The 25702-nt window shown below is 33.1% G+C and overlaps 1 long non-coding RNA gene across 1 annotated transcript; it reads left to right on the forward strand.

Annotated features, from left to right (window-relative positions):
- The first annotated feature begins 20351 nt into the window (after positions 1-20351).
- LOC120267891 lies at positions 20352-22408 on the forward strand. Its single transcript, XR_005538615.1, has 4 exons — positions 20352-20535; positions 20663-20730; positions 20830-20891; positions 22369-22408. It is a non-coding gene; the product is annotated as an uncharacterized LOC120267891 (long non-coding RNA).
- Positions 22409-25702: the final 3294 nt, after the last annotated feature.

The raw sequence follows: 25702 nt of genomic DNA on the forward strand, positions 1-25702 counted from the left end.
ACTTAATTTCATGTGTAGCATCATTTTACAGGTGTTGAAGCAAAAGGAAATAATTTGAGAATTTTTTGGGTTAAATTGGTAGAGAAAATAATAAAACTAAATAAAACAAGCCCATGAAACACAACCATGTTCTTAAACACGGTTGTATCTAGAGTTTTCTGAATCAAATAAGGGAACATGCATGTTTAAATATGGCCTCGTTCTGTTAAGATAGTGTCATTTTGGAATAATACTATGTTTGGATCCTCTGGGCACGTGTTTCCAAACAGTATTTCTACTCGATGATTGTTGATCAAGAATCTTAATGGCCTAACACACCCACTAAACACTCCATGTTTAGTGGTCATGTTTAACCTTCCAGAATGACTTATAAATAGATATTGAAGATCCTTATCTTGGAGTTTTTCCCAGAAATTGAAGAACACTTCCGATAGATGATTTCATATCTCCTTTTCATTAGTTTGAAGAGGAGATTGAAGATCAAGAGAAGATTCAAAGAGGAGTATCAAACATTGAAGGGTTTAGAATCAATATTTAACCTCACTCTACTAATTTACGGGAATTCTACATGAAACTCTTATTCTCGAGTGTTTTAATTATGTTTTTTGTATGACATTTTTATTTGTATGTAGCTAGACACCTTCTTAGTGGTTGGATTTGATGCAACTTGGTTGTAAATTGTTTTCTTGATTTCTTTATATTGATCTAATTTATTTAGGTTTTGAGATTTATTTATGGTAATACTTGATCCAAGAATTTAGTGAGTGAGAGCTCGAATTTATAAGCATAGGTTTAGTTAGAGAGAGCCCATGCTTATGATTGATCACATGCTTAGTTAGTGAGAGCTTGAGTGTGTGAATAATCTCTTACAATTGAAATAGTTTGAACTCATTTCTCATAATTAGGATGATAATAATTTTCAAGACTTGGGTGATCAAGTAGTTTGGTCACAAAATTGAAATGCATTGAAGGGGAGAATGTGTTAAATACCTGCTTCACCTTGTTAAGTGGTTAGTCACTTAGAGATAAGGGTTAATTTATATAAGGAACCTCCATGGTCCAGTGATCATGATAAATTAGATTAAAAAAATCTATTTATAGAGGTCATAATCTTGAATAACCAAGGAAAATCTCATCCGAGCACCATTCTCATTATCTTGATCTTTAGAACATTGAATTTGAGTTTCTTGGATGCATATTCTCAATTTTTAGTTAGTATTCTTGTTAAGCAATTGAATAACTTTTTCATCAGTTAAATAATAGGAGAAAATATAGTATTAGTGCTCAATCCTTATTGGATTGATTGGCTTATTCACACACTCTTACTACTTGACATGACACCTGCACTTGTGTGACTTTAGGCTAGCTTGTGTGCCTCATCAACAAGTGGCAGAAGTTATGAGTTGTTTGAATCAGTTCATTGCTGCTTCAAGGTTTTCCATGAATTTGGCAAACTCAAAACTTTCTGTATCACCAAATGTATTTATCAAGCAAGTGAATCTCTTTAGTAATACTTGTAATAACCTTTGATTAGAGATTTGAGGTGGTATGTAGGCATTTCCGCTATTCATGGGGGTTATACCAAAGTAATATATGCACCTATCCGAAGAAGAATTTCCTTTCTTTGGCTAGCCGAAGAACCTTGGTTCAATTAGTTTTCATCATTATCACATATACTCTATGCAAATTGCTCATTTACTAGTGGCTACTTGTTATCGTATTGTCGGTATCTCAAGAAATTTTCATTATGGTGATAGGGAAACCATGTTTCATGGGTATCTCAAGAATTGGAAGAGTATGTTTGCCTAAAAGCTATGGTGGTTTATTGGTTAATCTTGGTCTCTTAGAAAAGATTTGATAGCAATTAAAAGAATGATTATAACTTTTTGCTTGCTCAAATTTTGTGCAACAAATATTTATAACATGGAAATGTTGGCTTTATGCCTATGAGTCAAGGTGCTTCATCATACAACAAGAAAGTTGGGATACAACAACTAAATTTAGCGGTGGATTTATAAATTAGCCGTTGCAAATCTCTATTGTTGCAAATTTTCAAATTCATCACTATTGATTAGCACCCCTATCACATTTACAATAGTTGATTTGTATATCAATCGCTATATATTTGCTTTTAACGTCAAAATTTTGAATCTATTATTACAGGTGCATATTTATTTTATTTTTTTTAAAATAGGTATATAGTGGCTAATTCATTAATTCAACACAATAAATATTAGTTTTTAAAAATGGTATTTTGGGCAGAAAAATTATCCCTACAGCTATTTATAATTTATTTAACTAAAAACTATTAGTGGCAAAAAATTTTGTCACAATATGTTAATTGAATAGATTATAATGTAACAAATTTTTAATATAGTATGAAATTATAAGTGCATCATCAAGAGGTTGTTTGTACTTACATATACATTAAAATTTTAAAAAGTTATATATATATATATATATATATATATATATATATATATATATATATATATATATATATATATTGGAGGTGCAATTTCTAATATATTATTAAAACTCAAAAGTCAACTTAAGTAAAAGTATTGGAGGTTTCTTTTGAAAATGTTGTTATAATTTTACAAAATATAAAAACCATAATAGAATCCCTAGGCATAGAAAGACTCAAAAGCTTTTAACAATATCATTCCTCCTCTTCAAGCCCTTTGCATGCTTCGGTGAGCTCTTCCGCACCTTTTGCTCTCCGACATCTCTAATCATTGAGCATCTAGATAACTTAGTTGCTCACAGGCAAACTAACTTCATTTCTTTGGTTGTTCTTAATCTAGGCTAGAATTTGGGTTTTGAGTTTCTAATTTCTAGGCCAATGTTTTGGTTTGGAGATTTCAATATAGGGCTAGAGTTAGATTTTTCATGTTCTATAGTTGTCTTTTTAGGGGTTTCTAGTTTATTGTGTTGATACATAGTTGCTGGTCATCATGTGTTTGATAAATTGTCTCAAAGAGAGGAAATCGGATTATATATATCTGTGTGTGCGCGTGTGAAAAGTGATTTCCCCATTTTTAAAATAGTTTTATGTTTTATGGATTTTTATTGTTAGTAAATTTTTGTGCATCCAAAGTAGATTTGGTAAAGACTAAAAAGGTTTTATTCAGTTTCCTTTTGTTTTTGGTTCATCATTTAGATTCGAGTCATGTTGTAATTTGAAACTAAATCCTTTTAAGAACCTAGCTATAATGAACGCTTGGATGGATTTTGTGATTTCACTTTATTAAATTCAATTTATTTTTTAGTTTTATTATGATTCATTTATATGTGCTATATTGTTCTTTAATTAATGTATGTGGGTGTGTTGATTCATGTTTACTTTCATACAATTGAGATTAAGAAATCCTTTGTATGAATAGGTCATGCATAATTAAAAGGTATTGCATGCAATCTTAGAGATAGGATGTTATAAACTTTTGGGGTTGAGTCAAATTTGATAGAGGAATTTATAGATCGATTAATGCAATTCTAGTGGTTTTAATTAAATGAGATTTTAGCTAATCAACCCAGTGTTAGTTATTAGTATTCTTGAGAAATATATTAACATATTTGAAGACTTCTCATAGTCCAATAAACTTTATGATAAATTGATGATTGGAGTACTATTTCCATGAGAAGTCCTAGGGGGATTCATTATCCAACTACTACTTCTATTATTGGTTGTTTCTTATTTCATTTATCACTCTAGTGGTCAATTAAGCCAATTTAGTTTAGATTATTCTTTTGATTAATATAATTTTTCATAAAAATTTGTCAGAAAGATAATAGAAAAAGAGCTATTACTAGTAATCATGGTCCTTATTGACAGACACATTGTACTCTTAAATCCTATGCAATGGAAGAAACAGGTGCACTTGCTTAGTGATGGTCTGCAGGGTGGGATATCGGACACACACACAATCACTTGCAATGTCAATGGAGATATTTTAAATTTAATAGTGTCTAATTATTAAAATCACAATGTCAATTGTTTACCCTCGAAGTCCTCCTGTCAACTACTTCAAGATAACAAAGTCAACGCTCAAGCCTTTGACAATCAAGCGTGGATTTGAAAACCCCTAATGTCGAAAGAGTACCTTTTTTCTTTCTTTGATTACTCTTCATTTTTAAATTAAAAGATATTGAGGTGATATAGTGGTCTTCTTCATCTACTTGAGTGAAAGAAAGGGGAAAATTATTAAAAGAATATTGGAAGTGAAGAAGAAAACTTGGTTTTAGTTTTTAGTTTTAGGTATCCTAAAGTTGTCAAAGATAACAAAAACACAAACCAAGAAATGTGGTATTTGTATAATAACTCACATGCTTCTCACAAAAATTTTAGAATTTTGTATATCAACCCCCCATTCTTCCAATTTAGTTAATAATTTTCTATGAAAAATATACATACTATAATTACTACTAATAACTTTATATTTGTTGGCCAATTTGATCCTGCAATTTACAATGTAGCTTACCTCTTGGTATTTTTTTTTTTACTAATATCGGTCCCACTGATAGTCTTATGGAAAAACTCTCAGATATTTAAGAAGTTTAGACGAGCAAACTAGTTACACGATCTGGTTTTTAAATCTAGATTGGGTACCTAGTTTTTTAGATTGGCAAAGCTCAACCTATATTGTATCCGACTTAAACTAGGCTCCCCTTTTAAACCTGATTGGGTATCGGAAGTTTGATCAAAATGTATGTTTTGTATACTCCTTGAATTCTTTTTATATATAGTAGAATTACATAATAATAAATACAAAAAACTTATAAAGAGGCTTACAACCTTCTATTCATCTCTAAAAAAAATTTAAAAAATAACAAAGACAATATAGTATCTCACCAATCTTAGGAAATGCAGAAAGAAATCAAATATCTTTTGAAGCATCAAGCATCTCATCAATAATGATCATCAGTTACTCCAAAGTCAAGTCCTTCATTCCTATAATTCAAAAGAGATAGAGCTAAATTTAAGGCTATTTATAACAAAATATATACAAAATAACAACAAATAATTAATAAATGGAACATTTTCCATTATCTCTAGTTCAAATAAGTTCTCTATGAAGAATGGAGCATGAGATGTGTGCAAGCAATCTTGTGCATAAATAAGAGCTATATCAAGCTTGGAGTTAAAGAAGTATGGAAAAAAGCAAGAACATGTCCTCCAATGCTAATTGCAAGTACTTCTCAAGCTATCAACACAAGTGTGGGATGTCTATTTTGGGAATTCTTCCACCATTCTAAGTGTCATAGCCTCCCAATCAACCTCTTGATCACACTATTTGGTGCTTGACACACAACCAAGTGACAAGTGAACCTCCCGAAGGTTAGGGACAAAATTAGCCCTAATACACACAGCGCAAGATATATATCAAGTAAACAAGCAACCACGTACACATACAAATACAAGAAGCCAAGCCTTAGAGAGAAAAATTAAACTCTCCATTAGAATGACAAGATTACATAACCATGGCCAAGACCTCAACCAAGAATGAGATCATCCTCTTTTACATCATGGAAACAAGAGATTTTATATAAGGACTCTCATACAAGGATGACAACACAAAGACTCAATCCAAGGGCTGAGAAGAAGTCAATAGTCACATCAAAACAAGCACCATAGTCACCTAATACAGCGCCAGTCACTAGGTCAAGCTACAGTACCGCCAAGCATCACTATTCCATTGCCTAGCCAAGTCTCAGTAGTATCCAGCAGCTGCACGCATCCAGCCTCAGTAGCAAGCACACCAATCCAGCCATACCGCTAATCCTCAATAATGGCCTGGCTATCGACAGAATCCCTCGATAACGGCCTGTGCCTTTCTCAATAACTCGAAACCAGCCTCAAAATTGGCTAAGTGTTGGGCATCAACATCTATACCGACGCGCCCACCCGTGCGTGTCTCGGTCGTGCGTGCTCCCACGGTCACTCGCGCACCGCTAGGTCTCTGCACATGGTTCAGTGGATTGCCTTGCCCGTTCTCGGTCACACGCCCATGCACACTACCCAGTCCATGCTGTACACCCACGTGTCTCAGCTTATCTCAGCACAACTCGATCAGGCCACCCCATCTCGCCGGCATGCTCCCGCGCCTAAGGCAAAATGTCATTCTTGTTTATATGAACATGAAAAGAGATAGTGACCAAATGTAAGGGTCCCAAACCTTTATAGTAAGTTTGATAAGTGCTTGTGTATAAATAATACAAAGTATTCTTTTCTTACATTGAGTATTATTTTTCTCAGATTTTATCACTTATTCTTGTGTATATGTGTTCATTTGTGCATTTAGGGTTGTGGAGATAATTATGGAAGAAAAGAACCAAAAGTAGATCATGGATGCAATTTTTGATGAAGTTCTTGGATTGAACAAACGTGAATAGACAAGTTGTGCTCAAAGACATTTGGGTGTGTGCCAACCTCCATTGTGTTCAAGAAAATATACAAATTGGAGGGGCATAAAGGCAGTCATACTCATGTGTTCCGACTTGCGCAATACTAGCAAGATCTTCGTCAATGTGATTTCATTAAAGAAGCAACTCGATCTACCACATGGATGTCTGCCCATTCATGTGGCCTTGATAAAAAGTGTGGATTCAGGAGTATTTGGTGAAATATTGTAGAAGTTTACTGTAGTAAATCATTATAGCAAAGTACTATAGCAGTTACTATTCATAGCTCGCACGAAATCGACTTCTGGAAATTCACACGCACATGTGGATGCCCGATTCCAGCCCCTATAAAAGCCGCGATTTCAGACATTTTAAGGGGTCTTTTCCTCATCTCTTTCTCCATCTTTGGAGGCGTTCACGGCTAGGGTTTGGAGAGGCTTTGGCCGAGGTCTTTGGAGTGGTTCTATGGCTTTCAACACCGCGTTCATTCGGAAGATAGTTATTGGGGCAGCTTTTGTCAGCCTGGATTTGGCGAGGTGTACCCTAGTCTTGACGAGAAAACCTTTGGAGAAAAAAAGGCAACTCCACAAGACCATCGATACGGGGTTTTACTTATGGATTATATGCTTTTACATTCGATTTCATTATTGATTCTTTCTTGCTCCATGGAGAGCTAAACCCCTGATGGGTGCTTGGACTTGTAAACCCTATGATGATTTGGTTTCATTGATCTTTCATTATGTTTATTTAATTGATATTTTTAATTGAGTTCCAACCTTGAATACTTGTTGAATAGATTTTCCCTCAGAGTGACACTAGGGTTGAGAATCTATCTTGGTAATCCTTGTGGATGAGTGACACATCATGAGGGTTAGACAAAGCTAGGTTAGGGAGGGTTGAGAGGGTGATTCGAGAGGTAGCAGAACGTCCCCTTTCCCTCCTGAGTTCTTTACGGTCACAATAGAGTGAGGTGCTAAAAGGTAAACTCCACAGGGGCTTAGTTGTGTCAGCAATAGAGTGAAATGTTAAAGTAATCCTTAGTGCTGGGGCTTAATTGTGACTAGGGGTCTTTCGCCAAGACCAAAGGGTTAGATCTATATTAGGAAATATGGTTTATCATTTGGAATCCCCAGATCTTCATGTAACCCCACACAGTGTGAGGGTTAGTCACGGTTGACCTTTGATAAGTGCTTGTGTATTAGTAATACGAAGTAATTTTTTCTTACGATGAGCATTACTTTTATCAAATTTTAGCGCTAATACATGTGTATTTGTGAACTTTTCTGCATAAAGGGTTGTGGAGCCAAATAATGAAAGAAAGAAGCCAAAGTAGATTGTGATTGTACTTTGTTAATGAAGTCTTGGAGTGAACAAATGTGAAGACATAAGTTGTGATCGAAGATACGTGTGCAATGTTAGCAAGATCTTCACCAATATGGCATTTTAATTGAAGAAGCGATGCGATCTACGGTATAGACATGTGCCCATTTATGTTGCCTCGATAAAAAGTGTGGATTCGAGAATATTTTTTTTCGGAGTACTGTAGCAGATACTGTAACAATTTACTGTAGCAGTTGTTGTTCACAATCCGCAGAAAATCAAATTTTCAGAAATCCACACGGGCTTGTGGAAATTACCCATGCCCGTCTGGATGCCTGATTCCAGCCCTATTTAAGCCGCGATTCAGCTCCATTTCAGCATCCTTCTTTACATTTTTTCTCCATCTTTTGAGAGGCTTGTGGCTAGGGTTTAGAGGGGCTTTGGAAAGGTTTTTGGAGTGGTTCAATGGCTTCAACACCGCATTTCTCTTGGAAGATAGTTATTGGGGGAGCTTTCGTCTACACCGATCCGGCGAGGTGTGCCCTAGGCTTGACAAGGGGACCTTTGGAGAAGAGGAGGCCACTCCACAAGACCATCGACATGAATACCAAGGGGGTTTTCTGGTGGATTACGTGTTTTTACTTTCGATTTCATTATTGATTGTATCTTTCTCTATGAAGAGCTAAACCTCCTAGTGGGTACTTGGACTTGTAAACCTTAGGATGTTATTGTTTCATTGACCTTTTATTATGCTTTCCTTAATTGATGTCTTTAATTGATTTCCAATCTTGAATGTTTGTTGAATGATTTCTGTCTTAGAGTGACACTAGGGTTGAGAATCTATCTTGGTAGCCTTTGTGGATGAGTGACACACCATGAGGGTTAGACAATGCTAGATTGGAAAGGGTTGAGAGGGTGAGTCTATAGGTAGCGGAGCGTCCCCTTTCTCCTCCAGTGTAATTCATCCTACCTCCATGTTCCTATATTTCTTTGCAATCACAATAGAGTGAAGTGCTAAGAGAGAAACTCCGCTGGGGCTTAGTTGCGCGAGCAAAAGAGTGAACCGTTAAAGTAATCCTTAGTATTTGGGGCTTAATTGTGACTAGGGTTTTTCACCTGGACCAAAGGGTTAGATTTATATATAGGAATAGGGTCTATCACTTGGAATCTCTAGAGCTTCTTGCAACTGTACACAGTGCGAGGTGTTGAGACGGAGCAATTTCTCCGCCGGGGCATAGTGTAGAGTTAATTACGGTTGACCTTAGGTTTGGGACCGTGTATTTTTGGATCTCCATGACTCATTAAGCATCAGTTAGGAGATATAATAATTGCTCTTGCACTTGAAGCAATAGTCCTAGGGGGAGCATTGTCCGAGTGCACCACTTTCTTTTGATTGCCTTTCCTCTCATTTTATCGTGCCTCTCTTTCTTATTTATTTTAGTTCTTTTCACATCAATTTTATTCAAACTATCATTAATTCATCTTCATCATAGTTATATAGCAATCCTGGTGTTTCTGATCACTATTCCCTGTGGATACGATACCCCACTCACCTGGGAATTTATTATTTCAACAAACCCATGGACTTGTGGGTCACACACAAGGGGCGTTGTCAACCTTAGGTTTTGGACCGTGTGTCTTAAGATTTCCATGACTCATTAGACATCAATTAGGAGACATAATGATTGGTCTTACACTTGAAACAATAGTTCTAGGGTGAGCAATGTCCGGGTGCCCCATTTTCTATCGATTGCCTCTCTGATTATTCTATTACATCTCTTTCTTCTTTACTTTATATCTATATGTATTGATATTGTTCACAGCACTCTTAAATCATCTTCACTATAGCTAAATAACACTACTTGTGTTTCTGAGCACTATTCTCTATAGATACAACTACCCACTTACCAGGGTACTTTATTACTTCGATAACCCGTGCACTTACAGTACCCACTCGTAAGAGGTGTGTCAAAGTTATTAAAGGTTGTTTTCTTAGGTTCACATGTATGTTCCAAGTAGAGGGGGACATGGGCTAAAATTTGGCCCGACCCGGAACTAAATCGGCCAAACCCTCAGGTCAATTGACCTGGTGGGCCAGGCTGTCAACCCACAACTAGGCCGGTCACCCGGGTTAGCCAACCTGCCTGGTTGACCTGGTCAACCCGGCGAGTTAGGTTTCTTTTCCATTTTCAAAAACATTCAATACATCATATGGGTTTTGAACCCTTGACCTGCGCTACATTCAAAAAGCTTTTTACCAAATGCACTAACATATCTTAACGAACAATGATGAATATATATATAAATAGGTGTTGGATTTAACAACGTCCACTTCATTAAGATGATGTTGTTAATGAAAACTTATACTATATTTTATTGAATTAGTTATACAAAATATTTTTGTGTGTCTTACACCTACAATATAGTGTGAGTAGATATTTAGTGTTAAGTGAAAACATGCTAAACATATCAAGTTCCCAATTATCACCACTAAACATTGAAATGAAAATTTGTATAAATGATCAGAAGTGTGTTTAAATTCTATAACAAAAACTAAAGATAGGATGTCCTAAAACTAGTGACTTCTTCTTCACTGACAACATGAGCATAAAAATAATAGTCCTTGAGAGTTCGAGAGTCAAACTAAGTCTTACGTAAAAATCAATAGTGACAAGTAAGTAATTGCGTGGTAACTTCGATATACACTAAAAAAATTATATGAACTCTCATTTCTACCACACTTAAGAAAATATATAAGTAATTTAAGTCACACCCAAGAAAATATATAAATAGCTTAATTCAATAAGAAAACAAATTAAGTGTAAGCCTTCATAATTTGTTTAAGTTATTTTGATTTGTTTCAATTTTTTATTAATTAAAATTATTATTAATTTTATGATTTTTAAAATTAATTTTTTAAAAAAAATATGTTGTTTGAGGTTTCTTTTTATTCAAATGTTTTTAATAATAACTCAAAAAAAAAACTTGTAGTGTGATTTTTTAAAGTGTTGGAGGGTTTTTCAATCGGTTCAAGTTCAAATCCTACAAGCTACATTTGAAGCTAATTTTCATTTTATTTAAAAAATAATAATAATTTTTAAGTTTTAAATAATTGCCAGGTTGGGCGGGCTAGGCCAGGACCTGGCAGGTTGTGAGGCTTGACAGGCTAGGTCCAGGTTATCTTTCGGTGGCTTGTGACCCGTAGGGTTAGCCCGGCCTGGCAGGTCACTACTATTCACCAAACCAGTTACGGGTCGGCCACAACTGACCTGGGCCTGGCGGCTTAGGCTCGTTGGGCCCGGTTAACCGGTCCATGCCCATGTCTAGTTCCAAGTACCTCTCGACCTTGGTTTTATTTGCACTATTCACGCATCCCATATCCCTTTCATATTTGCTATGATGATAAGATTCCCAAAGTCCAATATTGCCACTTAGGACAGATTGTGATGGAAACTAGAAGCATAAGTAAAGGTAGAACTTGAACAATATGATTCTTGCACATTTTTTCTTGATGTGTAGAAGAAGATTACTCTTTAAACAATGAATGCAAAACAAACTTGATGTTTGAGGAAAAGACATCAAATTTCTCTTGACCATATGAATTTTGCTCCATCCATTTAACATCTTGCCACTTCTATCTTGGGTTGAGGATCACATAAACAGATAATAATGAATTATGGTTATCAATTTTGCCCTAATATTTATCAAGTTTTACTTTCATTTAAGATGCCATTTATCTAATGCTTTCATCCTCATTATGATATTGCTTGGAAATCATAAGAACAATACAAAATATCTCATCCCACATGAGCATTGCAAGTCATTTAACAAGAGCTTGACAATTTCAATATGGCATAAAAAAAAAAAAATTTTAAGAATGCCAATAAAGAAATGATTTGGTTCCACTCCATATTCATAGAATCACCACTGAACTTCACCATTTCTTTTTAAAGAGTGGAATCTCTCATTAATATATTAGCAAATGCTTTTATAACCTTTATAGAAGATTCAAGCTTCAAATATGCCAAATTTCATCTGGATTTAATATCCTTATCAATGTAGATCGCAAATTTATATTGTATTGAATGTTACTATATTACTATATTACTATATTTCTCTTTTTTAGCCTTTTATTATTATATCGTTTTATTAGTATGTGCTTTTTAATAGTTTATAGTTAGCATCCCATAGTTCTCATATGATAGGGTTTTTGTTTTACTTGTTAATGCGTGGGATTTATTTATAGAAAATATACAAAATTGTAGAGTTAATGAGTTTATGGTACACCCATTGCAATTTGCAGATCCTCATCAGTATGCTTTCCCTTTTTATTTGTTTATTTGTTTATTTGCTTGTTTGTGTTTGTCCAAAAACTATTTTATGTTGTGTTTTTTGTTTCTCAATTCATCCTTTGAAAAAATTATAACAATAATAAACTATGAAAATGCAAAGTAAAATAATAATAACAATAATATATATATTTATAAAAAATAAACCTACTTAAAAGTGTGAATTTATTTGAGAAATTGATAATACATGTGTTAAAATTGAAACAAGTAATTTTTATTTAATAATAAGGACATAATGGCTAAATCATATTATTTTATATCCTTTTCTTTTCTTTCTTCTTAGCCAAATACGGTTTATCAAACAACCCTCATTTCTTTTCCCTCCATAAAATTTGACTATCCAAACAAGAGTTCAACCAATTCTTTCTTTTCCCTTACTTTCCCTTATTTTCCATCCCATTCCCTCCCATTACTTTCTCTTCTACTTTTGGATCCAAACACTATGTTAAATTATTAATTTTTTAAAAAAATAATAATTTAATAAAAATTAATTATTTTAAATAAGTATAAAATTTATTCTCCTAGTAATTATTTAATATTTGAAACAAATTTGATCACAGATAATTTGTATCTCCAACAAAATATTGAAAAAAAATTATCTTTTTCAAATTTTTAAAAGTTGGTATTTTGGGAATTATTTTGAACTTGAAGGGTATATTAAAAAAAAATCATATTCCCCTGAGAATGTGAGATTACCATCACTATAAATAGTAATTACATTCAGGTAATATTAGCCAAGTTATCACATTCATAGAATATATTCTAAACAACCAAACAAGCTAATGTAAGATTGCTTGATCCATGTTCCTAAGGTAATTTGATATTATTTCCTACCAAACATTACCTAAGAGCTTTTCAAGGTAGGGTAATTATGGTTATGGTTATATGGTTGTATGGTTATTATAGTCAAACCTTACGCTAGGTAGGGTGATTAGGGCTATTATTATATCCTTGTAAAAATAGTTAAAAATTATATACAATGGTCTCAGAGCTTTAAGGGTTGGTAACCGAAAGTAAGAGAGAATGATTTACATTCTTCTTTCTCACAATCCCCTCCACCTAGTCCCATCATCTTGCCTTTCACTCTTCCCTAGGGGTGGTAATGGGGTGGGGACAGGGATTCCCAATCCCCGATTGTCCGACGGGGGGAATTTGCTTCCCTATCCCCATCCTCGCTGGGATCCCCTCTCCGGGGAGATCCCCATGGGGATTCTCTATTTGCAAACATACTATTATATTTTGAAACATAAAAACTGCTATACACACATATATATAGATATATATATATATATATATATATATATATATATATATATATATATATATGATAACATTAAAACTACTCATCATAGAGCTCAATTAAATTTATTTAGTTTTTTTTTTGTAAAATAAATATTTATTTATTTGGATTTTTATTATTTATTAAAATGTTTTGTTGTTTTAATTTATAAAAACCTTTCTTATCTAATTTTAATTGTTATTAGTTTAAAATAAATAGTTTATGTGATTAGTCCAATTAAATAAAAATTAGGGTTTTTAATATCATCACTTAGGCCTTTGAATTTTATTAATGTTGGAAAGAATTTTACACACACAGATATATATATATATATATATATATATATATATATATTTAATCCAGTTGGGATCCCCACAGGGCAAGGAGGGCAATCCCCGCCCCGTCCCTGTTTAGGAAACAGGGATGGATTAGCCCCTGTGCCTCTCCCCACGGGGGAGGGATTTTGGGAATCCCCTTTCCCGTCATGTCAGGTCCCCGCAAGGATCAGGGATTCCCCAGCCCATATCCACCCCTATTGTTCTCCACCATTTTAGCTTTAGTTTGGGAGCTCTTAGATCAATTCTTCCCTCACAAACAAATATCTTCTATTTCTTTTTCAAAGAGAGACTAATTGCAATCAACGAATGATAATTCTTCTCAGATTTTTAAGTTTGATTTGATACTTATCATCAAAATTAGTATTTTTTGGGTATTTTGCTTTGTTTTGCTAAATTATTGAGGAGTTTTGTTTATGGATCTCAAACATAAATCAAGGGGGAAATAGATGGGTGATTTTGTTTTCACTTGTGCTTTTTTCAATTAGAATTTGATATTTGGAGTTCGTAGTGGTTTTCGGGACTATCTTTGTATTATATAATAATAATAATGATATAAAAACACCTTAGATAATGTAAGGAGAAGAAAATGAAATGATATCTAAATTGGAATAGTTTTCTAATGTTGATTCATGGTTTCATGTAGATAAATTAAAAGTCATCAAGCTTCGATGACATTAGTAAAAAATTTATGAACATAATGCAGGGATTTAATGACATGAACGATATTAATGTGTTTGAAAGTTAAAAAGAAAAAGAGTCTTCAAAGTTCAAAGAAGAAGACAAAGATCGCTCACTGCTCCAAAACATGCAAGAGGGAGAACCACCACTTTCCCATGATGTAAGTGGTAAGGATTCTTCTATTGGTTATATATATATATATATATATCAATCACCCATTTGGGATCATTATTATAAAACCGATGATATAGACTATATAAGGTGAAATATTGTGATGTTTTGATTGGTTGTACTTTAAAAATGGTATTAATGATTTAGCAAATCACACTAGGAGATGCAAAATTTAAAATTACTTGCTAATATATATTTGAAACAAAAAAGATAGATCTACATACCTAAATCATAGTTAAGCAAGACGGTTCCACTGAAACTGTTAGTATTCCAAGTGTATGATGATCTAGATTATATTAAGAAAGCATTGGCTAGCATGTTGATAATGGATGTTTTGCCTTTTAAGTTTGTGGGACCGGAAGGTTTTTACTTTTTCTTTTGAAATAATATAAATCCTCATTTTGCTATTTCTTCACATTTCTCTACTATAAGAGATTTGCCATAGTTTCTTTATTAAGAAAAGACAAAAGTTAGAGATTTTTTTTGAGAAATTGTCTTCAAGGATTTGTTTCACCATATATTCATAGAGCTCTGGTCAAAATTTGAGCTATATGTGTCTTAGCAATAATTTTATTGATGATAATTAATTGTATAAAAAAATTATCAATTTTTGCCAATTGCTAGTTATAAAAGAAACCTTATCGATAGAACTACTGAGAATTACTTGAACAGATTGGAACCTAAACGAATTTTAATTTTGGCCATAAATAATGCTAGTTTTAATGACAACGCTATTAAGTATTTGAGAAGAAGATTTAATCATTGGGAATGTGGCCTTTTAGAAGGAAAATATTTGCCTGTGAGATGTGATGTTGAAAGACGGCTTGAAAGACGGCTTGAAAGATGTTGGAAATCAATTTTTTGAAAATTCATGCTTTTATGAAATATGTGAGATCAATCTTCTCTTGTTAGGCTACAAAAATGCAAGTTTTGTGTTGAGGAGGAGAAATTAAATAGTAATAGTCTCATTTGTTTGTATATTAAAACTAAATGAACTTTGGCATATTTGAAGCTTGAATAATCAAAAGCACAAGACCAAATCCATGCAAAATATGTGAAATTCACAACAAGGATCGAATCAAGGGTAAAAAATAACGTGTAAAAATCTTACTTTATAGACAAGATTATTGGCGTCGGGTGAACCTTTGATCACAATAAAATTAAATTGAAAAAAGTGGGAGAACTTTATAGAGTCATGTTATGTAATCAATTAAAAAAATCGGGGGTGTTAAAGTCTTTCTAAAAATTATAAAATTTTTAAGATATTCTCCCTCTCTCGACACCCCAAATCGGGGGGCCAGAAAAAAAAATAATGTTTTGGAGGGTTTAAAGGGTCCGAGCTAACCCTTCCTTTCCCTTCATTAAATTAAAAAAAATTTATCCAAACAAAGAGAGGGCTCACTCTGACCATCCATGACCATATAAAATTAATAATATGGAGGAATATGGTAAAAACACGATTAGATCTAGGTGCCCAATTTTCTTTTTCTCTCGATCCAAAGATCTGATCAGGTTTTCATCTTAAAAATTTGGATTAGGCATGAGAAAAATTTAGGCCATCAATGTAGATACCGGATCAAATCGTTGGATCCTTATTTTTATACTCACCCCTTCCTAGAAAGACTACTACAAGCAAAAGACCTGGGTTTTTTTGCTGGTAATTGTTAAATTATATGCAACTGTGTAATTTGGTCTTTAAATATAATGTAGAAAATTATCATTCTTGCTCCATTTTGGTATAATATATATTGTCTTAAGTAAAGAAAAGTTTGGTCAAAGAGATTCAACAAACCTTCCCAAAGTGCAAGAAGTGTGCCAACTTTCTAGTGAATTGGGCTCAAAGCTATTAAAATAAGACCACTATTTTATTTTATTTTATTTTTTTTTATAAAAGGAGCTCAAAAGCTATTTATTAAAAAAGAGGGAAACTAAAGTACAACAAGAACACTTAATGAAAACAAAAAAACAGAACAACTGAAAGAACGAAGAAAGAAGAAAACTAAAAAACAAAGACAAATTACATGGTGAAGCCATTAGAAACAACACTCTTCATTAGCCACCTTGGGAGATCACGACCCCTATGAAAAAGAGTGAGCTCATGAAGACCAGTGCCTTGACATGCTAAATGATTAGATAATGAATTCCACCATCTAGGAATGAAGAGCATACTAGGGGAGCCAATAGTAGGTAACCAGCTTTTAACTATATTGACCCAAGGAATAGTCCTCCAGTCACACACAATTCTATCTGAGATTACAGCTTCATGTAGAACTGAAGATGAATTGAACAGATGTTGAACAAAGATCCTAGCATCAATCAAATGTTTCATAGCTAGAAGAAAAGCCTTGACTTGTGCATCTATATCTGATTGAGGATAAATGGAACTGCATCCTATAACCAGAATGGTATCATTAGCTATGGTTACAATAAAACCAGCCCCCATTCCCCTTTAATCAGAATCCCTTTTCCAAATGCTAGAATAAAAAAGGAAGGGGCCTTCGTGAGATCGAAAGTTTGAGAGAAGTAAGCATTTCCCTAAATGAGACACTGAGTTGTAGTAATACTCCCTGACATGAGAGACAATCTTCTTAACAAGAAGGTGAAAATCTGGAGTATCATTCTTGAAGATATAATCACATCGAATTTTCCAAATATACAGATAGTGGCTTCTATAGTAGATTGAACATAGGAAGATTTTACAATAAGAGGATAATGAAAGCAATTACCAGTAGTAATGGCATCTTAAAAGCTAATATTGACCCCAATAATGTCAATAATAAAATTCCAAACATAACTAGCCTTAGGACAGTGATTAAAAAGGTGCTCTACAGTTTCATAATCTGGACCACAAAGACATAGAAAGTATTTGGCTCCAAACCAAGATAATGAAAGTAATCATAAGTATTGATCTTGCCATGCAACATAAGCCAAACAAAGTGTTTTACCGAGAGGGCGACTTTAAGCTTCCAGATTAGATGCCAACCGGCCCAATGATCATGATAGCAAGCGTTTTGATTGAAATGAGTGTACACGTTGATAGTAATTTAATTGCCTTTAGAATTGGGATGCCAAACCCAATGATTGGAACCTTGAGTATCAATAATACTATGATTTAAGGCAGACATATTTAAATGCTCACCGAAAATATGATTTAGAGCTTGAAGGTTCCAGTGAGTACTCACCAATAAATTAGAGAAACTAAAAGAATTAAGATCCAAATCCATATTCGGATAAGTAGGTCTAAAGGCTATAGGAATTTCAAAATACCAAGGGTCTAAAAGAATAGAAGAAGTGCTCAGATTAAAGGAACTAAGGCACATGAAAGGTTTAATGATAGAAGCAGTTCGGCATAATCCACAAAAAAAAACCATGAGCACTTGACAGGAATAGAATCAACCCAGAAATTAATGTTCCCGTACTAATGATAAAGTATATCAACCCAGAAGACATCATGAGCATTGAGATAACCGAACACATTTTTAGCCATTAGTGAAATTTTGGGAAGCTTAGGATTTTTTATGGCAAGCCCCCCTTCGGAATAGTCAAGTGTAATGGCGTTCCAATTAACAACACAGATATCTTTTCCATCACCCTTTTGGACTAAAAGAATTTCCTCACAATCTTGGATATTTTGTCTAATACAGTGTCTAGAATGCTATAGACAAAGAGATAGTACAAAGGAATAGAAAGGATGGACTAGTTGAAAAGAGTAGATTTACCAGCAAAAGAGATATGAGAATGTCTCTAGTTGGAAGTAACTCTCTCAAATCTCTCACCCATGACATTAAAATGAGAAATGAACAATCTTTTATGAGATATCAAAATACCAAGATAAGTGAAGGGGAAGGAACTAGCCTTAAAATTGAGAATGTTGCAAATTCTCCTCCCAAGTCTCTTATTAAAATGATCAGGGAAAAAGATTTCAGATTAAGAATTATTAGCACATTTTCCTGTCAATCTCTCATAAATAGAAAAACAGAGCTTGATGTTACGAGCAATTTTCCTAGAAGCTTGAATTATAAGAATCAAATCATCAGCATACATGAGGTGGTTGAAATTGCAACTAAGATTGGAATTGAAACTAGGAATCATAGAGTTTCTCAAGGCAAAATTATGAATAGAAGTCAGGTTCTTAGAAACAATGATAAATAAATGGGAAGAAAGATGATCACCCTGCCGTAAGCCTCTAGAGGAAGAAATCCAACTAGTTGGCTTTCTATTAATGATGAAAGAATAAAAGGTAGAGATAATACAAGTATGGACCCAGCTTATCCAAGTGCGAGGAAAATTCATTTTGGAAAGTATGGCGAGAATTACAATCCAGATAATGGTGTCATAGGCCTTTTCTATGTCGATCTTAACTAACATCCTACGGGGGGTACGAAAAATCATTATTCATAGAATGAACAACCTCCTGAAGGGTAGTAATATTATCAAAAGGAGAGCAACCCTCAACAAAACCACAGTGTTCTTTACCAATAATGCAAGGCAAAACATGTATGAGACAATTAGCCATAATCTTTGAAATAATTTTATAGCAAACATTGCGTAAAGATATAGGCCAAAAGTCAGAGACAAATTTAATTAGGAGTACATTTTATTGGATCAGAGTAATATTAGTGCAACCTCAGAAATAAGATATAGCAGAAAAGATATGTTCTTCGATATCATCCCAGAAAAAGCGATAGAACTACTATTTTAGTCAATCAACCTTTAGACCTCTCTCTTTTATTAAAAAAAAGGATGCACTTTAATATCCTAGCCTAAGGATTTAGTTAGTTTTGATATCTTATATGCCCGAAAAAAAAAAAAGAAATGTCATTTTGTGTATGGGATGACATTAGGTACATATTTAAGCAAATGTTAGAAATTGTGAAAATGACACAACAATACAATCTTAAATTTTCCTAATATTAAAATGAATTATATTTATAATATCTAATTATGTTATTTTATCTAATAATAAAATTAAATTAAAGAATAGTCAAGGGGCAACCAAAATACAAATATAATAGTATATTGATACCGTGTCAAATACCATACCAAAATATAAATATAATATTATATTACTTCCGTGCCAAATACCGTGGAAACTATATAAAATATAATAATATACTAAGACCATGCCAAATACCGTGCCAACAATATAAAATATAATAATATACTACTACTGTACCAAATACGGTGCCAAACATATAAATATAATAATATATTAACACCGTACCAAATATCGTGCAAAAAATATAAATATAATAATATATTAATACCGTGCCAAATACCATGCCAAAAATACAAATATATTTATATATTAATATGGTGCCAAATACAGTGCCAAAATATAAATATGAAAATATATTAGCACCGTGTCAAATACGGTGCCAAAAATATAAATACAATAACATATTAACACCGTATCAAATACCGTGCAAAAAATATGAATATATTTATGTATTAAAAGGTGCCAAATACAACGCCAAAAATATAAATATAATAATATATTAATACCGTGCCAAATACGGTGCCAAAAATATATCTAAATATAATAATATATTAACACCATACCAAATCCCGTAACAAAAATATAAATATAGTAAATTATTAATACCATGCTAAATACAATGCCAAAAGTACAAATATAATAAATTGATTAATATCGTATCAAATATAGTGTAAAAAATACAAATACAATGATTTTTTAATACATTGTTAAACTCCTGATTTAAGATGATTATCAGATTATATATATACTTGTATTATTATATATAATTATATTATATATATAATTATAACTCCATCCCCTCTTCATCCTCTCCCTCTCTCGAGACTCCGACAGGCTGCCTCCATCTCCGCAGCCGATCGTGACGCCGACGACCGCCAGGCCGCCTTCCTCATCCGCTCCTCCTCCACTTGGATCCGATCGGCGACCGCTATTGCTCCTCCGCCTGGTGTCTCGGATATCCCACAATCATCACCATTGTTGTCATTTCGAGGATTTCAGGTATGATCCTCTTTACGCCCTCAACATCAACGACACCTACCTCACCGGAGAACTATCTAAGTATTTCAATTTCTTTACCTAATTTTCTTCTGAGTTTTTCCTAATTTTTGTGGTGTTTTGGTTCTAGGTCTGCTAACGAATGACTATAATTTTGATCGCAAGTTGACAATCTTGGCCTAGAGTGCTTCCGAAGTGGTATTGTGATCTATAAACCTTTTGATTGATTTATTTCTGAATTTTTGTTGGTTTGGTGATTAATTAACTTTTTCTAGGGTTATGGTTCATTGATTCTAGGTATCAAATACTGTTTTCAAAGGAGAAGATGATGGTGGTGGAGAAGCTCTCTTCCTTATAAGGTTTTTCTATGCGATCTCTAGATCTTTTCTTCATTTCATTTCATTTTATTTATTTTTATATCATCGCCTTTGATTTTCTGGTTCATGGTTTCCGGGTTGATCTTATAGCATGGGTGTTTGATCTTGGTAATATTTCTAGAATTTCAACCATAAGGTTTTCTTCAGATTTTTTTTTTAATCTTGTATTCAGAAATTTTGAATTACTGTTGTTGATCTTTTGTATTTCTTTGCTTCTTTGGGTGGTTTTTTTTTATAATTTTATTTTGGAGTTTCAATTTTCAATATTTATGAAAATTGAGAGTTTTAGGTAACAAAATTGCTGTAGTTGGTAATTAACCTTGAGTTCTAAAGGAAATTTTTAAGCCATGCCAACACAAATAGAAATAAGCATGTGAAGATAGTGTGGATGTGATGTGATGTGATGGTTTGCTGTTAGGATGATTACAAACACAGATAATGAGAAACTAGTATGAAGGATACAGTATGTTGAAGAAGGTGAGGGAGTTTTTCCGCTTTGAAATGTTTTGGCATTTTACCTTTCATTGAAGGATCAACACGCAACTATGTTTGATTTAAAAAATAGAAATATATACAGACAAAGAAAAACTAAGGGAAAAAAACTGGAACATTTTCAAAATATCCTTTCATATAAAAACCATCTTCAAAATTTGTCATAAGCTAAATTAAAATTATGCAGCTTAGTGGATTTAAACTTAGCCAAATTTGGCAGATTTTGAATGATTGCAGACTCATTCATACAGACATGCTTGATTACCCATAGACTCAAGTATATAAGTATATGATTTACTTGTGATGTCTTAACTTAATTACATCTCCACTTAATTAAGCTAATGCCTCAAAAATCTGTCCTTTATTAGTTTCTAATGCGTGCCGAGCTTGATAAGCTTTGTGTTTAACTCCATAATTTAGGCTAGGTACCAATTAAGGCTCAGTACACTAAATAATACTGCCTATATTTAATTTGTTGTGAGTCCAAAGCTTAGTACTCTATGATTGACACCATAGTCTAATTTAATTAAGCTAATGGTTTATTTGTCAAGGCTAAGTGTATACTAAGCCTCAAAGTTAACCATTTATAGTTTATTTGTGGCATAATTTCATCACATTAACTAATTTATGTGAAACAAAATGAGGTTTCTTAAAAAAAATATATATGTCTAAACTAATTTAGAATAGCATATTATTGTAGTAATTAAATGTCCCATGTACTTTATAAGTAGAATCAAGGCAACCTTGTTTTGCCTTTACTATTGCTTTTCTAAAAATTGGTTTTGCCAAAGTCTCCAAGTTGGAGCAAAAGCTATATTTTCAGATATTTTCGGTGTTTTGCGGAGGAAAAAGTTTTCTTGTGATTTTTGTTTAAATGAAATTATGTAATGAATATAATTTATTTATGCACAGTAGTTCTTGTCATAGAGAAGTTTATATTGTTTTCTTCATTTCATTCCATTTTCAGATTTGTGGATGATGGGAGACCCTTTTGGCAATTCATAGTCGCTCTTCCACGTGGTGCTCGGGATTCGAGACTTTTGAGGAGGTGTATCACTATTACACAACTAATAAAGTGGGTAGTACTCGAGGAAATGCTTTTAAACATTCTCAATAACCGATGTTGTCGTGACCAAGTCTGTTTCTAATTTATTTTTTTAACTCGTTAGGGCATGGCACCTTGTTGATCCCGATCGTCGAAGAAGTTTTTAAAGCCCTCGAAGAAAGATGGAGTGAAATCGCATTGTGTCTAACTTTGACACCCGCTTTATGCCTCTTTTGCAAGTAATCGAGATGTAATCACTGGGTTCGATGCTATTAGCGTCTCACTGAGGTAGATGATACATATAATAACTTATTTCATCCACTCAAATTAACTTGCACACAACATTCTATTCTGTGAGAATCTTAGCTTTTGTAGGCCTTTGGATTGGCAGCATTTAGAAGTAGTTTTACAATTAGAAGGCCTAGTGCTCTAGTCACTAGGTCATGTGAACCCTTAACTATGTTGGCATTGAACTCCTAGTGTTCTAGTCAGTTGGAATAATATATATTTTAATATTCAGGATATTATTATGAGGTGAACAATAGTATTATAGTGACGAAAAAGTATCCGATCCGCAAAAAAACGAAAAAAAAATAAAAAAATTGGAAAGTATTCCATCTACAAAAAAACGTGAGAGATGCAGCTTAATATAATCATGAAGATTTTTCTCTTTTGCCAATTTGCAATGAAAGTACCGGCAAAAAGCTTCAATTCTTTTTCTCTTCCAAACCAATTTGTTTTTCCGACTTCATCATTTTTTTGCTCCGTATTTTTTTCCATTGAAATAGCAGTATCATCAATGTCTTTAATCACTCGTGAGATATTGGCAATTGGGTATTATTTTTTGTTGTGATTTTGCTATTTTGTGATGGTTTTCGATGGTGAATGATTAGGCTAAATCGCACTAGAGTAGGATGTTTTCAACTGGCTGATTTTTTTCTACTCTGGTTATTTTGCTTATCATCATTATGCTCATAAGATCTTATTCCTATTCTGAGGTTTGTAAATGGGAGTAGTAGTTAGAGTGAATGTGATGAAATGTCATTGTGATAATAAAGATCGTTGGATGTATTGTTGGATCATGAATTTACAATATATCACTGCTTTCAACTTCTTCTGTGCAAACATTAACCTCAGGAGTTAGGGACAAATTACACATACATTATTTAGGCAAATATTGTGGTCTTCGCTATGTTCAAAATCATCATCACTAGATGGGGGTGTTTTGGAAGAATTGGCTGCTAATCTTTTCCTTGAATTGTTTTCCTGATTTAGGGATATGTCAAACTGTTTATTCACTGTTATAATGCAATGTACTACTGTACTATTCCTCCTTATTTTCAAGGGGGGCATATCTCTCAGATAAATAAGCTACCATCGTTTCTTGCTTTGAATATTGAATTGTTGTATATCAATTCCATCAACGAGACCAGGCTATTCCATTCAGCATTTTAAATGTTTGTGAAGTTGCATGTATGCTCATTCACTGTTCTTTTTCAGGTGAATTACAATTGGTTGGTTGAAATTTTCCAACAAGCTTTCAATTTCTTATTTAAGAAAACGTTCTTAAAAACATTATATTTTTTGGATAATATATAATATTAGATTTCAAACAAGATGAGTTTTTCTTTGTTAGTTTTATTGATAACATTGTGTTTTTTGAGGTATTTATTTGGGAGCTTTGTGTTTGATGTTGTTAAAAAAACCCAATTTTTGTGATAATTATCTCGGGATTTTTTTATCTCGTTGATGTTCTTTGGTTTTTACCATTTCTATCATCCCCTTTGTGTATCACTTCTTTTTGGTTTATACTCGCTTGTTGAGCAGCGTAAACCATTTATTTATGCTTAAATAAAGCAAATGTGAATAAAAATTCCATTTACTCATACCTTATCTCTTACTTTGCTCATTAATGAATAGGTGAATCTTAGGGTTGTGTTGTTTGGTTATTCTTCATAACTGCAATCTATGTTTAAAGTTACATATATATATATATATATATATGGATTAACCTCACCTTCTTATGATGTATTTGCGAGGAGATAGCATTATCACGGGGAAGTTGTGGTGTCATCAAAAGCAGATTCGGTAGTTGATTGATATAAGCAAAAAGGTTCACTTATTCGACCCACATAAGCACAAAAGGTAATCTTTTTGCATTTCACTTTGAATGGATTAATGGATCAAGGAACAAAATGATGCTTGCATTGTGACCAATGATGGAAAAGAATGCCTGTATGGACTATTATAGGACCATTTAAAATCACTTATTCAGAATTTTATATTGGGCAGAGTTTAGAAGGTCTTTAATGTTTTCAAAATATGAGATTTCAGATATCTGATTTCTATCTGAAATTTAAGAGCTATTGTGTTCTTATTTTGCCATTCTATTTAGTATTTTGAGATGCTGTAACTAAGCAGGTTAGAGTTGATTTACATCCTATGATGTTTATGAAGATGCCGCCAAATGTCTTATATTTATGTTACATGTTGCTATAATAACTGAATATTCTCTAGGAATTGGCGTGAAACCTTTTCCCTTTTGCTAGGTATTATTTCACCTTCCTTCCTTTCTTTTTTATTCTTTTTTTATTACTAAGCTTTATCTCGCAGTTTTTTAGGTGCATTTTGTTACTATTGCTGTATTCTTCTTTGAGAGGCTATGAAGTTGGCTTATTGTGAATGATCAGTGTGTTTTTTAAAGACAAAGTTTTATTGTAAAATGTTCAGTTTTTAATGTTTTATTAAGAGTTTAATTATGCTCTTTATTTCGCTCCAAACTTTATTTTGCCTCAGATTTGTTTTCCTTATTGCATATTAGTACAGCAAAATGGTGACGATGGTTCCACAAGTACGTATAAATGTGAAACTCAGCGAGTCTAGATAAGCATTGATACCAGTGCTTTTAAGATATTAGATCTTAAAAGCACTATGAATAGAATCTGAATTATAGTTAGATCTTAAGGGTGATGATGGTTCCGCAAGTGCGTATAATTAAATTTTAATTATAGTTATAGGGTTGAATTCGAGATATTAGAATTTTATGATCTTTTTTCAAAACTTTGTGAATAAAATCTGAATTATATTTGAAGTTTTTTTTTTCATAAAAGAAAATTCTCCTTTTATTTTTCTTGTTAGTGAAAATTTAAAAAAGCATTTTTTTTTTATGTCTTTTACTGTTTGACTGTGCATTATTATTATTTCAAGCCTCTCAAGGAATTAATTATATATATACATATAAATGAAATCTAAGGAG

Source organism: Dioscorea cayenensis, chromosome 8 (assembly GCF_009730915.1).
Source record: "Dioscorea cayenensis subsp. rotundata cultivar TDr96_F1 chromosome 8, TDr96_F1_v2_PseudoChromosome.rev07_lg8_w22 25.fasta, whole genome shotgun sequence".
In the NCBI taxonomy this organism is placed as follows: domain Eukaryota; kingdom Viridiplantae; phylum Streptophyta; class Magnoliopsida; order Dioscoreales; family Dioscoreaceae; genus Dioscorea; species Dioscorea cayenensis.